Genomic DNA, 18056 nt, shown 5'->3' on the forward strand with positions numbered 1-18056 from the left:
AAAGTCCTTGCCCAGATGGTTTCACTGGAGAATTCTACCAGTCATTCAGAGAAGAGCTGATACCATTCCTACTCAGACTATTCTAGAACATACCAAAGGATGGAGTTTTCCCAAATTCATTTTATGAAGCAAGCATAACCCTGATACCAAAACCAGGCAAAGACAGCACTAGAAAGGAAAACTACAGACTACTCCAAGATGGAAGATGGAAGAATATAAATACAAAGTGTGGAAATGCATGCATTGGGAAAGAGTCCTCTTTGATCTCATCCACTCAATAACAAGTGTACCTACTTCACTGCCTCAAAAACACTGTTATCGTGAATATAGATGCAAAAATCTTCAACAAAATCCTAGCCAATAGACTCAAACAACATATCCAAAGCATAATACATCATGAACAAGTGAGATTCATACCAGGTATGCAAGAATGGTTCAACATTAAAAAACAATCAACATAATCCATCATATAAATAAAACAAGGAAAAGAACCACATGATCATATCAATAGATGTAGAAAAGGCATTTAATAAAATCCAACACCATTTCCTGATCAAAACTCTCAGAAAAATAGGAATAGAAGGGACATTCCTCAATGTAATAAAGGACATATAAGCAAAACCAACAATCAACATTATTCTCAATGGAGAGAGATTGAAACCATGTGTCTTGGGTTTTCTATGTACAGGACCATATCATCTGCAAATAGGCATAGTTTTACTTCTTCCTTACCAATTTGGATGCCTTTAATATCCTTTTCTTGCCTTATTGCCCTGGCTAAGACTTCCAGTACAATGTTGAATAGAAGTAGATACAACAGCATCGATAATGGCGCTGTTAATCTAGAAAGGCATGAGATGGGGAAGCATAAGGGAGGAAAAGATCGGAAGCTGGGTACCAAGAATTCTATTTTGGCTACAGAGAAGCTGGTTAGACATCCAAATGGACTGAAGAAGCAGGCAGTTGAACTTAGAAGTCCTTTGTTCCAGGGAGTGATCAGGGCTGGATTGAATCAACAAGGGAGCAAAGATACAGAATAAAAGAGAGATCTGATGCCTCATTTAGAAAGTTGGAGCAATGATTCATGCCTGGTCTACCTTAAAGAGTCTTCACTAAGGTAAAAAAGATGAAAGCTCCAGACTGTTCCAGTACCAAGGATCTTCATTAAGTTACAAAAAATCACCCACCCATTTCTTCTTCTTAGTGGTAGGGTGGCTGGTAAGGAATTCCCAATGTGGAAAGGTCTCCAATGGTGAAGAGCCTGGAGCAATGTTAGAGGGACCTTGATTCCATCCTCTATGAACAGCTGGTTTCCGTGAGCCCTAGCTTCATCTCAATGACCCCACGAGAACTGAAAAATGTGCTGTTCTACTTCCCTGTCCTGCCTGCTGTTATTATGAAGTCCATCCCCATTGCATCAGAATAAATAACACAGCAGAGCTTGTCATGCTCATCCAGCCATGGGGCAGTTGACCTGAATAGTTTCAGTAATGCCAGTTGTTGTTGTTACGTGCGTCAAGTTGGACCTGACTCATAGCAACCCCTCCTTGGGTTTCCGAGGCGGTATCACTAAGTAGACTGCCCAACCTTCCTTCCGAGGAGTGGCTAGTGAGTTTGAACCACCAGCCTTCTGGTTAGCAGTCAAGTGCCTTAGAACTATGCTGCTTTATAGGCACATTTTTCTTCATGGAGAGTTCAGCATGTGAAAGGTTTCTGCTGTTATCTATGAACAGAGAATATCTTTCTTTCTTTTTTTTTTTTGGATGTTGAACATCCAACCATCCATACATACAACCATCCTCCCATTGAGCTGTAAAGCAAAGAACATATTTTTCTTTGAATTTCATCTTTCCTCTCCCTGTGAATGCAAACCAATCATGGGAAAATTTCCACTCAAAGGAATAATCCCTCCCAAAGCTGTGACACTGATGAGGAGTGGGTGATGATGTACACCTGGATACAATGCTGCAAGCTCATCACTGTCATCTAACAGGCAAGTGCCAGTCTGGGAGCCCAGCCACCTGCATTTTATTCACACCTCTACAGCTTGTCCAGCCTCTCAGCTGCTGCCTTAGGCTCCATTTCCCTTCCTTCTAATGAACAGGATGAAAACATTCATTCCCTCCTTGGGGATGTTGTGAGAAGAGCGTGTGAGAATCCACTGCTTGTGGTTGTGTGGTCTAAATCACTCCAAGATGGAAAATGTAAGAATATAAGTATAAAGTGTGGAAATACATGCTTTGGGAAAGAATTCTCTTTGATCTCATCCACTCAACAACAAGTTTTCCTACTTCACTGCCTCAAAAACACTATATGCAAGTAGATTGTATGGGGATCTCCTTAGATGTGTATGTATGTGTAAGACATACATCAGGAGCCCTGGTGGCACAATTATTAAGCACTCAACTGCTAACCAAAATGTTGGTGGTTCAAACTCACCCAGAGGCTCTGTAGGGGAAAGTGCTGGCAATCTGCTTCCATAAAGATTACAGCCAAGAAAACCCAAAGGGCAGTTCTAATCTGTCACATGGGGTCACTATGAGTCAAAATCAACTCAGCAGCATCTAACAACAAGATATATGTTGTGATATATGTGTGTGTATAAAGGGTGTAAGGGTTCCTGGGTATTGTAAATATCAAATGCTGGGCTACTAACCAAATGATTGGTGGTTCAAACACACCCAGAGGCATCTCAGAAGAAAGGCCTGGTGATCCGTTTCCAAAAGGTCATAGTCATGAAAACCCTAGAGAGTGTGGTTCTACTCTGACACCCATGGAGTTGCTATGAGTCAGAATCAACTTGATGATAATCAACTTGATTATACCACATACACACACACACATACACACTTTCTCTCTCTCCTTACATATAGTTGCACATAAAAAGACTTTAGGTTACCCCATGTCCATCAAACATCTACATATGTTTTCAGAACTACTCTGTGCTATCTATGTCTGTGCTAAGTGCCATGGATTCAAAAATCAATAATGCGTAAAATGCCTTATCTTGTGGAGCTCACCGTCTAGTAGAAAATAAGGTGCTCTGGTGGCATAGTGCCTAAGGCATTTGTCTGCTAAGCAGAAGGTTGGCAGTTCAAACACACCAGCCACTCTGCAGAAAGAATATTGGGCAATCTACTTTGGGATCTATGAATGTGTTACCTTACGTGATAAAAAAGAGTTTCCAAATGTGATTAAATGAAGGGTCCTGAGATGAGGAGACTGTCCTGGATTATCAAGTGGGCCCAATATCATCACAAGTATATTTATAAGAGGGAGGCAGGAGGATCAGAGTCAGTAGGAAGATATGTGACAATGGAAGCAGAGCTTGGAGTGATGCCCTTAGAAGATGGAGGAAGGGTCCACAAGCCAAGGAATGCAGACAGCCTCTAAAAGTTGGAAAAGGTGAACAGATTGTCCCCTGAGGCTCCAGAAGGAACACAGTCCTGCTGATACCTTGAATTTAAACTTCAGACCCCAGAACTATAAGAGAATAAATTTGTTTTAAGCTACTTAAAGCACTTGACTGCTAACCAGAAGGCTGGCGGTTCAAAGCCACCAGTCACTCCTCAGAAGGAAGGTTAGGCAATTTACTTCCATAGTGATACTGCCTCAGAAATCCAAGGAAGGGTCTCTATGAGTCGGGTCTGACTCAACAGCCCATAACAGCAAAGCTGTGTTGTACTTTATTACAACAAAAACAGGAAGCTAAAACAGAAGTTTGTTGTGGTTTTGTGCCATTGAGTTGGTTCAAAATTAGAGCAATGCTATATGACAGAGTAGAAATGCCTCATAGAATTTCCTAAACTGTAATCTTTACAAGAGCTTATCACCAGATCTTTCTTCCATGGGTCCTTGGTGGGTTTGAACCACCAATCTTTTGGTTAGCAGCCCAGTGCTTAACTATGGCACTGCCATGGCTCCTTTAGAGAAGGTTAGGAAAACATTTTGAGGAAAAATTACATGTAGGTTTTGAAAACTAAATAAAAAGTTTCAGGAAGACAATATAGGGGTGACATGTTGGAGTAGCCCAGGCAGAAGAGATCATTCAAGCAATGAATGGAGATTTAAAAGTATATGTGCCACAGAAACCTGCTTTGATTTTTTAATTTTGTTCTGATGGTAGTGGAAAGTAGGAAGAAGTAATACTAAGCAGACTACGGAGGGCCTGGAATAGAGACTATTAGTTGTCTATTGCCAAATCCACCATCTTTCTGTCAGTTTGTTGTACTGCAGTGGCTTGCATGTTGCTATAATGCTGGGAGCTATGCCACTAGTATTTCAAACAGTAGCATGGTCACCCATGGTGGTCAGGTTTCGTTAGAGCTCTCAGACTAAGAGAGGTTAGGAACAAAGGCCTGGTGATCAACTTCCAAAAATTAGGTAAGGAAAACCTAATGAATCACAACAGAACATTGTCCAACTTACTTCCTTTGGACGTGTCATCAGGTGGGATCAATTGTGGAGAACATCACTTTTGGTGAAGTGGAGAACCACTAAAGGTGAGGTGAATTGGCACAGTAGCTGCAACAATGGACACAAACATGCTGGCAATTGTAAGGATGGTGCAGAATGGGGCAACAGTTTATTCTGTTGTACATAAGGTCGCCATGAGTTGGAGTGAACACAACTCCAGCTATCTCTATCTATCTATTGTCGCAATAATGCTACGTAACAAACCACTCTAAAACTTAGGGGCTTCAAAACCATTTACTATTTCCCACAAATGGATCCAATGTGTGATTCTGCTGATTTAAGCCACACTTGACTGATTTTACTCAGTTTGCTCATGCATCTGTGTTGTTGTTGTTGTTACATGCCGTAGAGTCGGACCCGACTCATAGCGACCCCTCCTTGGGTTTCCGAGGCAGTATCACTACGGAAGTAGATTGCCCCATCTTCCTTCCGAGGAGTGGCTGGTGAGTTTGAACCGCTAGCCTTCTGGTTACATGCATCTGTAGTCAGCAGTAAATTGCATGACCAATGGTGGGGCTGATTGATCTAGGTTGACTCATCTGGGAGATGTTGGCTCAATTCCATGTGTCTCTCACATTCTTCCAGTGGGCTAGCCTGAGAACGGTCTCTTGGTGGTATCGGGGTCAGAAGAGAAGATGCAGAAATTTACAAGCATTTTTTCAAGATTCAACTTGTATAAAGATTGCCTCTGTCCCACTAGTGAAAGGAAGTCACATGGACAAGTCCAGTATCAGTATGAAGGGAGACCAAAGGGCATGGATACTGAGAGGCATGAAAATTTGGGACCATAATGTCATCAATCCACCTTGCAAAATTGAAAATTTTTATTTAGATTCATTGAATGATTTGAAGTCTGCTGATTTTCAGCTGGGGAGTATAAAAATGAAAAACTGTGTTTAAGAAATCGTGTTCCATGTATATTTCTTGTTACATAGAATATTGATTTATAGAATATTAATAAGAGTGGATTTTAAAGGTCAAGGCTGTGGTCCAACATTCCAAGTTCAGTTATCTACTACTGCATAACAAAGGACCCCAAAACTCAGTGGCTTAAAACAACCACCATTTCATTAAATTTCACAATTTTGTGGGTCAGGAATTTGGACTAACTCAGCAAAGTATCTCAGAGCGCTCAGAGAGAATGTTCCCAGAAAATGACCAAAAAAAAAATCTTTCCATATTTTAAGGACTAGATCCAGATACTTTGCTGTTGTTGTTGTTGTTGTTGTTGTTATGTGCCATTGAGTCGGACCCGACTCATAGCAACCCCTACTTGGGTTTCCAAGAAAGTATCACTATGGAAGTAGATTGCCCTACCTTCCTTCCAAGCAGTGGCTGGTAAGTTTGAACTGCCAGCCTTCTGATTAGCAGTCAAGTGCCATAGGCACACACAATCCGGACACTAGGACAGTTATTTCCACTATATTAAATTATCAAAGCAATCACAAAAACAGTCAATTCAGATTGATTTCATGTCTAAAATCCTGTTGCTTCCTCAGGAAAACAGAGTCTGAGTTTCTGGATTTAGATGTCACCATTTAGTCACATAGTTGAGAAGGACTCAGCAAGAACATGGGAAATCTTTCAAACCTGTTCCATAGTTTGTTACCAGGAACAGTATCTGGTCCTGAGGTTGGGTTTGTGGCCTGTTCTCAGTCCTACAGTCCAACCACATTCTGGAGACTCAAAACAATACACTTAATCTGGAGCCAGGGGCTCTGAGGGACCCCTGAAGTATATAGGTTTATGTGCTCCAGCAGCAGTGGAAGGAGAAAAAGGGACCATCTGTCTGCCCCTTCTCTCTTGGTGTCGTCAATTTTCTAGCCTCTTCTAACATAGGAGTGAGGGGCTTGGAAGATCATTGCCCCTCTTGGCAGTATATGCGAAAGAAGAATTTCCTACCTATCCCCCATGAGCCTGGGTGTGTAGGGGGCAGGGCTAGCTCCTGAGCAGAATTTCTCTCTATATTCTCTCCTTCCCCAACATGACCCTTCCCTCCCAAAGGTGCACACTTCCTCAACTCATGTCACCCTATTCAAAGGAGAAAGGCAGTTAACCTTTCTGGCATACACACCAGAAGTTATATCTTCATTTGGGCTTCCCCAGAAGCAGATGCTGAGACAAGGATTCTAGTGAAAGTAATCTATTTGGGAAGTGATCCCAGGAAACACCAGCAAGGGAGGGAAGGGAGCCAACTAAGGATGTGCTAGTGAGAAGACAGCCATTGTGGGAAACCAGGGATCAGTCCTGTTGGGAACTTCTGGGGGATTATGTAGGACACATTTTAGAGTTGTCCCTTCCAGGACGTAGAAGCTAGGACAATCACCTTTCAGCTACCAATCATCAGGGCCGAGGGCTGCTTCCAGCAGCATCCTCTTTTCATGGAACCTGCCTATGTACAGTTTGCCAGCCAGAGACAGCCCCAGGCAGGGACTCAAAGATATGTGCAGGAGGAAGCTGCCAGCATGTGCAGTAAGAGTTGAAGGGATATGGAAGGGGCACTGTTACATAAATGAACCAAAGGCAGCCTCTGTATATTGGCCCAGATGGTTTATTTCTTCAAATCTGTTTGGGCCTGTTAGCCCGAAAAGCCCACCAGCACCAAACTGAAATTTGTACCCATCCTATTATTTTGTAAATAATCCAAATCAACAGATTTTTAGCCATTTAGAGCTTGCCTGCTTTGCAAAACCCACAAAACATCACCTGAGGTCTGCTAGACTTAGATAAGACAAAAATCCTGTAGTTATAAGAAGCTCCTGATGCCCTTTAGAGCTCTTCCCACTTTGTTACAAAGGGACATTGCCAAGGCAAATGGAAGACCACCTGCCTTTGAGTCAATTCAGACTCATGATGACCCCATGTGTATCAGAGTAGAACTGTGCCCCATAAGGTTTTTTTCACAGTACATGGCCACAGTGTTCTTCTGAGGCACCTTGGGTGGACTTGAACCTCCAGCTTTTCAGTTAGCAGCTGAGAGTGTTAACCTTTTCTACCAATCAGAGACTCTAGACCAAGTAAGCCCTTCTTCCCCCCCTCCCCGGGGGCTCCCTTACCCTCTTCCCCTTTAGGTGATTCCCTGCTCTACTTGTTTCTGGGGAGCCTTCTGCTGTGGGGACCACTCCCTGCACAGCTGTCGATGCATCAGCACCAATAAACAGCTTGTTGTGCAACACTGCTATCTTGTGGTCACATCTTTTTCCTTGATCAGCCTTGAATTCTGTCCCAATTCACTATAGGCACAACAGCATCTGCCAGAAGCTTGTACTGGAAGAACCACTTTAGACCTCACATCATGGCCCTTCTTACCAACACACCCTTGAGATATTTTTATCACATAAGGAAAAAAAAATCAAAGTTTAAATGTAGTATGTGTCTTCAGCAAAATAAAATAACTTCAAATAGTACAGAAATGTATAGAATCAAATTAGAAGTCATTTTCCAATTCCTATGTCTCTCTTCCAAATGTATCCACTTTATACTTGCATAGAAGTATTCAGTTTCTAGGCCCCTGGGTGATGCAAAGTGTTAACACAATCAACTGCTAACTGAAAGGTTGGAAGTAAAACTCACTCAGGGGAGCCTCTGAAGAAAGACTTGGTAACAACTGAAAAATCAGCCATTGAAAGCCTAAAGGATCACAGTTGTACTCTGAATCCACTTTCTGAACTGTTTTTTTGTTTTAAACTGTTGGTTTCAATCATCCATCTAAATAAGAGGCAGTAGATACTCATTCTCCAAGGATCATTGAAAAAAAGCAACCTAAAGTGAATCCATTTAGAACAGATATCAACATTTCATAGTAAATGTTGACTAAGAGATTATCTCGAAAACTGAAACTTAAAATTATTTTTAAATGTATTTTTATTTAATAAAATTTAGATTAAAATTGCAACTATGTACTAATTCTTTTTTTCCTAAGACTAAACAAGGACAGTTTATCATTCAAAAAATATTCCATTAATGAAGGATATATAACAATTCTAAACTTGCATGCTTCTGATAATGTCCCACAAGATATTACGTGAAAATTTATATAAATGAATAAACCCATAATTATTAGTCGGTTGTCAAAGTAGAGGAAACAAAACACAGTTGGAAAATTGGCATAAAGCAAAGAGGTAATTCCCATATTGGACATGAAAAAGCGTTACATATGCCAAAAGTTCATATTCAATGGAAACAAGTCGTACTTGCAATAACAAGTAAAAGCCATTATGTGGTCCTGTCAGTTCAACCCAAATCTTGGTGGCTTCCCCCTAGGACATCCCCATCTCTACACTAATAGTGTATAATTCTATACGACCAGACATTAATATCCTGAAGTCAAGAACTTCTTAACATCATTTTTCCTCACCATCACCTTTTCTTACATTTTCATCTTCAGAACCAAGATCTAATATATATGCAGGAAAACTGCAGTAAGTGTGTCTCCAAAAATACTGAATGAAACAATGCATTCTGTTGAGGCATCTCCATGCCCAAAATTCTATTTAAGAATTTTCCTATGTTTATATAACCTTTACCAAGAACAAGAATTCCTGAGCAATCTTCTACATTGAACAGGCCAACACCAATCATTCTTTGTTGAACATCTTTCAAGAATTCCGCCAGGGTGGTCTGAAGGTGGTGATATCACAGGAGAATCTAGGTTTACAATGCATCCCATGAAAATTTCTACATTTCTCCCATACTTATAGTTGAAGTTGAACCTACTCAAATCTCTAGATTCTGTTGCTCTTCTGCCACCATGTATAAGTGCCTCCAAACTTTCAAATCTTTTAGCAACAATAGATGCAAATCTTTGTTTTCCTGCCAATTCAGAAATAAGAAGACATAATCAGGAGCAATAACTTGGTTTGATCCATGAGTTCATCCAAATTGCTGAGTTGCTCTTTCAGCACTCCGGGGTAATTCCACAGTCATATGAACTCTTTGCCTTTGATTCTTAGCTCTTCAATCTGCTTATAATGAAATACCTAACCTGGCAGCTTCTGTGATGATAGCAATATTATTATCTCCATCCATAAACTTTTGCTTTTCCTGTGATATTTAGTATTTCTACAGGTACATCTGCATTCCTAATACCCTGGATGAAGTTATCAATGAAGGTGATGGCCCTGAGAATATGGTTAAGATGACTGGCCATAAGGGATGGGTTGTAAGCAATCATTGTTCTGTTGTAGATAGGGTCACTATCAGTCTGAGCTGTCTCAATGGCACCTAACAACAACAGCAACAACACAGGCACATCAAATTCAGATCTTGACTCATAAGATAGACTTCTGTCATTATTGCTTACAACCTGTCCCTTACAGCCAGTCATCTCAGAAATATTCTCAGGGTCACCAAATTCATCAGCAAGTTCATCCAGGGTATTAGAAGCGAAGTCTTCAGGTAATTTTTCTAGCTAATCAAGTAGGTCTTTCTTCATCTGCTGAGTCTTTTCCATGGCATCCCAATTTGTTATATGGCTACTGTTACTGTTGCTGTTGCTGTTGCTGTTAGCTGGTGCACTGTTAGGAGCAGGTGAAACAACTGGTGTAGCCAAAAAAAAAAAACTAGATATTTTGATCCAAGACTTGATTCTAATAAGGCACTTTGAATAGAATCTGGATCTATGCTTTCTTTTTTTTATATCTTTGTTTTTCTTGTGATCTTTTCCAATTAACTAGGAATCTTCTTTATCGTCCTCACTAGACTCCTATCTAAATGGATTGAAATCCTTGTCATTCCCAGAACTCGTTTTCAGAGCCCTCATAGTCACTTTCTTCCTTATCAGAGGTGTCAGGATCACTGGCACTGTTATCAGAACTGCTACTCGTAAAGCCACCCAACTTCTGTGCTTTCTTGGCTTGTTATTTCTTCACCTTTCCACTTCTTTATTTTATTTTCTTTACAAGGACTTGGTGAACTGTTGTTACTTGGAAATGTCAAATCTATTCCTAGTAAACTATAAAGTATGTTCCCGTCTGAAGCAAGGAAGTGCTTTGTAATGAGTGACTGCAACACTCCTTTGGCAGTTGAAACAAAATCATTCAGTTCTCCCCTGCCCTCTTCCAAGGCTTCTAGAGTCCTAGCTTCTATAGATTGTGGGTCAGTTACGACACATTTTCCATTGTTAACTTCTTCTCAAGCTAATTGCCCAACTCTTTTATCTTTGGAAGCTATACACAAGTATTTGAGAAATCTCTGGGTTTAAACCACAACTGGGCCCCTGTGGATTTCTTGATCCATTGCTCACTGCCACTCAGGCTTGCTGAAATCACTCTCCCCAATCACCCACAACTTGACTTCTTTGTTATACATTTTTACATAGCTCTGAGAAAGAACTTCCTCAGTTTTGAAGGTCACTCTGGTAAAGCTCAGCTGTGGAGCAATGCACATCCCTCTAAGCTTTATATCCATATTTTCATGGCACCAACACCTCTCTGCTCAACTACTTGAATAAAATTACTGAATTTCCTAAATAGAGTTCCCTCACCCCATATTTCAAGATAGTTCTTATAGACAGTCCATGATGTTTCATGGCTCAGAAGCACCAATGACACTAGCATAAACAACTCTGGCTTTTGGCAATTTGGTCTGAAGCTCTGCAACTGCTAAGCCTGTCTTAGTTGGCTTTGAAGAACCCACAGGACATATGTTTATTGCTTTATGATATTCGTCAAACACTATCACTTCATCAAGGTAATCACTGCACCCATGTTTAAGTTGTTTTAACCAAGTTTTGTATTTACTGCCAGACTGACTTTCCTCAATAAGGGACAAATATGTAGCAAAAGTAGCAACCTTTTATGGAGGATTTTTTTTCCATATTTAAGCTTATTTAATAAATGTACCAAAAAAAATTTTTTTGCTCCAGTATCCCTCAAATTTATCTCAGCATCACACTTTAAATCATTTGAAACACTGAATCATAATGCTCTTTCTACTTAATTTTCATAGAATAAATAATTCTCATAGTTGATTCCCACGATTGTCCTTCTTTTCCTATTAAATGTGCACTAATTCTTAGAGTAAAAACCAAATCAAGCATTTGAAGGGTTTGGGTAATATTTTTTTAGACAAAATTATACAATAACAGGACATGATATCTTTGATTTCATTCTTGACTTTCACAGCTCAGTCATAACATGGTCATTTTTGCAAGACTCTTTGAAGACTCCATAAAGTTTCCCAAGGATTTCTCTTTATTTTTTGATGATCAAATCAATTTTTCTGCAGTGACTGTAGTCAGATTTTCTCTTCTTAATGATTAACTGGCCTAACTCCTCCAAGTCTCATTTGTCTGTGCCTCTGAGTGTAATTCACACACAGCTATCCTTATCACTTTAGAGTTTGCATAAATATTCCATCATATTTAAGATTTACAATTGCCTGATTCTATCTGTTAGTAGAAATAACTGCAAGTATCAAAACGGGAGGTTGTCTTAGTGTGAACTAATGTCATCAGTACTCATAATTATTGAATATATTCATGTTTTGACAAGTTTGAATCTTTATACAAGCTCATAATTACAGAGATATGCATAATAAATATTCAGATAATGGGGACCACTGTTCCTCCATCTCCTAATCTATCAAGCTCAGTCACTATCTATTGACATTCTCACTATGAAAGATGGGAAATTACTTCCCCTAAACTACCTACCACATCCTCTCCCTATACTTTCTGATTTTTCTTATATAATCTGTTTAATTCTTTTAGGTTTGTCTTTATATTTTTTAATATATTTAAACTTATATTTCTTAATGAAAAAACATTAAACAGTATCTACCAATTCCATCCTGAGGACTGCTGTCTTAAACCATTGGCAGAGCTTGTACAAAGTGCAAGGAGACAAGTGTAAGAAGTCAAAACTAGGAGCTAACCAATGAAAAGCCACATGCTGTGCAGAGATGGGCACTACTTCATCTTAGGAATGGCAGTCCTGGGCTCTGTGTCTGCTAAAATTGCATTTGATTCAATCTGGGTCTCTAGACCTGATCTAGGAGCCCTGGTGGCATAACATTTAAATGCTTATCTGCTAACCAAAAGTTTAGTGGTTCAAATCCACCCGGCAGCTTCATAGAAGAAAAACATGGCAATTTCCTCCTGTAAAGATTACAGCCAGAACACAATGGAATACTATGCAACGCTAAAGAATAATGTAGAATCTGCAAAACACCACATAATGTGGATGAACTTGGAGGACATTATGCTGAGCGAAATAAGTCAGTCACAAAAGGACAAATATTGTATTAGTCCGTTATTGTGAAAGTTAAGGAAAGGACATTTTCTTTGTTGGTTACCAGGGGTGGGAGGGAAGGGGAGGGAATGCTGTTAGATAGATAGAGATAAATATTGATTTGGGTGAAGAGAAGGGCAATGTACCAAATGTGAGTGACCAATATGGCAGCATTGAGGATGAGAAAGACATAGAGAGTTACATGGGCAGTACAAACAACAAGTATGAACCCCTTTGCAAATACAATACTGAGTTGTCAATGAAAGCAAACATGGGTATAGGGACGGATAGATGGGTGAACAAGTTAAACAATTATGTATGTCTAAATGGAGAGTGTATCCAAGATCATATACAGGGTTGGCAGACAATGGGCCTCTCAGGGTGCAGAAGAGTATGAAGGGATGGACAGTGGGAGGAGGTAACTATGGGGAAGAAGTGGGAGGGGAGCTGCTGCATTGTAAATTTTGGTCAATGACATGAGACAAAGTATATGTGAACTGCTGTATGAAAAGTGAATTTACTCTGTAAATCTTCACCCAAATCCTAATAAAAAAAAAAAAAGATTACAGCCAGAAAACGCCATGGAGCAGTTCTACCCTGTCACATGGGGTCACTATGAGGCAAAATTGATTTGATGGCTCCTAACAACAATAGCCTGGTCTGTTTTCAGTTTTGTGGGGAAACTGAGGTAGCTTACTCTGCCAAAAACATATGTTCAGGTTCACAAAAAATATCTTTGATTTTACAGTGTGGTGGTTAATTCTGTGTCAACTTGTCTGGGCTGTGGTTCCCAGTTGTTTAGCCAAAGACTAGTCTAGTTACTGTTCCATAATGTAATCTAATGTAAATCTATAATGTAACCAATGTAATCAATTGATTGAATAGGAATTATCCTTAGGGTGTGTTCTGCCTGCAGTATAGAAGTAGACACAAGATAAATAGTACATAGTTCTTCTTTTATAATAAGACAAAAGTAGATAAATACAGGGAGGCCAATATTTATTGACAGTTATCAGGAAGAGAAGTGAGGAAAGTACACTTTATAGAGTAGAGATCAATTATTTCTGGTGATGGGAAAAGTGGTACCAACTGTGGATGTAGTGAGCACAGCACAGCCAAGGTAATAATGAGCATTTGAGCTCATATGGATGGGTATAGGCAAATTGGAGTATAGGAAGGTACAGAAGCATATGTAGGCGAGAACAAATACAAGTATCTATTTAAAAAAAACCTCCAAATTCACTGCCGTCGAGTCAGTTCCGACTCATTGTGACCTGCCCCTGGATTTCTGAGGTAGTATCTCTACGGAAGTAGACTGCCCAGTCTTCCTTCTGGCTGGTGGGTTTGAACAGCCAGCCTTCTGGTTAGTAGTCAAATGCCTTATGCACTATGCCACCAGAGCTCCTATTAAAAAAAAAAAAAAAAAAACCTATAGTGACATGTAAATACAAATATGTGGGTACAGTCACATATTTTTACTGAAGACACAAATACAGATACTCCTCAGACATAAGTAAACAATTTCTAACACTGGTTTCCTGATTTGAAGGCATGGGACCATAGTCTCATGGGACTACTCCATCACTTGGCATAAAAATCATAAAAATCGTGCTCTAAGTACAGGTATGTGAGTTGAACATTTACCTCAAGTGGACACATGCCCTTAAGAGAACAATCATGGGAGAAGGAAGGGCTGCTTATGCACAGGGAGACAGCTCAGGGGGCAGGAGAATATGGAGAGATGGTCACTGGGAAGAGGTAACTATTGGGTGGAAGCGGGAGGGGAGCTGTTGCATTGTGGTAAACTGTGGTCAATGACATGAGACAAAGTATATGTGAACTGCTGTATCGAGAGTGAATTTGCTCTGTAAATCTTCACCCAAATCTAAATAAAATAAAATTAAAAAAAAAAAAAATCGTGCTCTGCATCCTAGTGATTCTGAGGTCTTAAAAGCTTGTGAGTGACCTAGATGGCCACAACTACAGATCTCAACTCATTAGAAGCAATGCAATAAGAAGGTAATCAAAAATGCAGAGAAGAAACAAGTGTACAAGAACCACAAACTCATCTACCCTGAGACCAGAAGAACTAGATGGTGCCTGGCTATCACCACTAACCATTCTAACTGGGGCCACTATAGTTGGTCTCAGACAAAAACAAAGTGAGAAAAATATCAATCAAAACTAAAATTCTTAATTAAAAAAAAAAATTCAGATGAACTGGAACAGTAGAAAACAGAAGACTCTCAGACTATTGCCATGTGAGACACTCTTTAGTCCTAGAAGTGAATCTATCCCCTGAGATCAGCTTTTAGTGAAATAGCAAAGTGGCACACAGAATAAGGTCTGTTACCCATAAGCTGGGTACCCTTCTTAGAAACTATCAGTATGAGACCAAAAGGTCAACAATTTCTTAAAAATAAAGATAAGAAGATAAGGAGACAAGAAACTGTTGTTGTTGTTGTTATGTGCCATCAAGTCGGACCCAACGCATAGCGACCCCTCCTTGGGTTTCCGAGGCAGTATCACTACGGAAGTAGATTGCCCCATCTTCCTTCCGAGGAGTGGCTGGTGGGTTTGAACCGCCAGTCTTCTGGTTAGCAGTCAAATGCCTTAGCCACTATGCTACCAGAGCTCCCTGCAGGAAACTAGAGTACTGGAAAGAGAGCACAAAGAGAATGTGGACACTGTGTTAAATGTAACTAATGTCACTGAACAATGTATCAAAATTGTCACATTTAAACTTAACTTGCTGCATAAACTTTCACCAAAAATTCAATAAAATATCATTTAAAAAAAAAAAAGAATACAAATAGATGTTTTGGTAGAATTTACTCTGAACTATTCCCATCACTTGGCCTAAGGATCTTGGAGTACAAGGCTGCAAGAGCCTCCAGTCTGTCACCTGATCAAAAGATTCTGGGTTTGCCAGCCCCCCACAATCATGTGTCCAAATTCCTTGATTCTCTCTTTCTCATTCTCTCTCTTGAGTATATAAATATTGACTTGTTCATTCCATTAGAGAAATAGGAGTTAATATTTTTAATTTTAAACCAATATGTCTATTGTGTAAAGTGAATTAAATTCAAATCTAAAAAACAGTAACTCATTGCCATAGAGTCAATTCTGATTCATAACAACCCCATAAGAGAGTAGAACTGCTCCATAGGGTTTCCAAAGCTGTAATCATTACAGTAGCATACTGTCAGTCTTTCTCCCATGGAATGGCTGGTGCATTCAAACCAACAACTTTTCACTTAGCAGCTGAGTGCTTAACTAGTGTGCAACCAAGGCTTTGCTAAAACCATTCCCAAACCTGTTAACACACCCAAATCACCTGAGGCATTTTTTCAGATTTCTGGGCCCCGCTTCTGTCTGCTTTGGAATGGGGCTGGGGAATTCATCTTTTGATCAAGGGCCCAGGTGTGTGATTCTTATGTAGTCATATGTAGTCTTTGCAGATCAATGCCTCAAATGGGCATTCAGGTACAACTTCTCTAGATACAGTCAATTATTATGGCTAAATAATAAGCACAAGTTGTTGTGGGGGAGGAGGGAGGAGAAGGAGGAACTGACATCTAGGGTGTGCCTCTCACTGTGCCAAGCCATCTACACATGTCATCCATGGTGGGCAGGTTTCAGAGAAGCTTACAGATGAAGACAAATAAGGAAGAAAGGCCTGGTGATCTCCTTCCAAAAATTAGCCAATGGAAGTCCTATAGATCACAACAGAATGTTGTCCGATACAGTCTGGAAGATAAGCCCCATGGGAGGCACTCGACATACACAGCGGTCACAACAATGGACTTCAATGACAGTGAAGATGGCGCAGACTAGTCAACAGTTCATTCCGTTGTACACGGGGTCGGAACTGGCTCAGTGGCAACTAACAACAAACTTCATTCACCAGGACCATTTCTGGGGACAGAAGTGCAAAAGAGCCAAAACCAGAAAGGGAAAAAGAGGAAGAAAAGAAGGAATTGGAGGAATAGGTTAGGAGGAAAGTATTTATTCTTGATTTCATTTGGAATTTGAGGGAGGAGCTTCCTTATAAATCTGTGAAAGGCGTAGAACAATGAGTAACAATGTGGGGGTAACTCTTGTGATGATTGCCAGGGATGCCTCTAAGATGAGTTCTGCGTAGACATGGCTCAACACACACATTATTGGTCTCCCCACCCAAAAATCCTCTGACCCCCAACAAGGAAAGATCCTGCACTCTTGACATGACCCAAAAGGAGGCATCAAACAGAAATCAGACTGAATTCCTGCTAACTAGTGGGATTCCATTTTTCAAATGGGTTTCCAAATTAATCATGGGAGAATGGCTCAGATCTGCATGTTTTTGCTAACCTTGGAGTCCTATTTTTACCACTCTCACTGCATCTAGTTCTGACTTCAAAGTACCACTGACATTTAAAGGAGTGCACAGCAGACACTCTCTTTTGTCTCCATCAAAGGCAGACTCCACAAAGCAGGGAGCAGCACTCCCCACAGAGCATGTGATTGCTGGTGTTTTACCATCTCCCACACAGTCAATCGCATGTTAATTGGGGAGGAGGTCCACGCTGGGGGGCAGAGGCACCCACCAAGGTGTGTTCATGGCAGATAGTTAGATCTTGTTTTTAAAGTCATCTAATCATTAAGGGGAGCGGAACTTGAAAGGTTTTCTGTCAGAGGCTGCAAAGGATGGAGCACTTTATACTAGCAGCAACTGAGAAAGCAATGTTTTTAACAGTGAGATAAATTCATTGCCACAGAGGAGTGTGGTTAGTGCCTAGGAAGGAAGGAGTTCTGTTTCATTTTAACTTTAGAGATTTTGAGATTAAAAAAAATGGGGCAAAGCTATTTATTTCATGATTAATTTGTGGTGGTGCTGTGGTTAAAACATTGGGCTGCTAACCAGAGGGTTGATGGTTTGAATCCACCAGCCACTCCATGGGAGAAACATGAGGCAGTCTGCTTCCATAAAGATTTAGAGCCTTGGAAACCCTATGGGGCTGTTCTACTCTGTCCTATTGGGTCATTGCAGGGCAAAATCAACTCGATGGCAGTGGGTAATTTGTGCTTGGTTTGGACCTTCTGGGGACCAAGGCAAGCCTTTTTGGCTCCCTTACTTCAGAGAAAGACTGTGTTATAGGACAAAGAGCAGGGGTTGCCTGAACACTTTGCCTTTTGTTCTCCTGAAACATGGCATCTTTGAGAAATTGTCTGAGTTTAGGTTCCTCCACGTACAGAGCCTGAGACAAAGATATTGTATACATAGTTGATATGGGAGGTGCAAGGCGGTGGGAAAGGGAAAGAAGACACAGTAGAGGAACAGATATGTTATCAAGGTGGACAACTAGG

General features: G+C 40.3%; 1 pseudogene; it reads right to left on the reverse strand.

The window, feature by feature from the left end:
* Positions 1-8546: 8546 nt before the first annotated feature.
* Positions 8547-18056, reverse strand: part of LOC103196159 — a 44356-nt pseudogene continuing 34846 nt past the window's right edge.

The sequence above is a fragment of the Orycteropus afer genome, unplaced genomic scaffold (genome assembly GCF_000298275.1).
Source record: "Orycteropus afer afer isolate SDZICR_OR568_19922 unplaced genomic scaffold, OryAfe1.0 scaffold00005, whole genome shotgun sequence".
In the NCBI taxonomy this organism is placed as follows: domain Eukaryota; kingdom Metazoa; phylum Chordata; class Mammalia; order Tubulidentata; family Orycteropodidae; genus Orycteropus; species Orycteropus afer.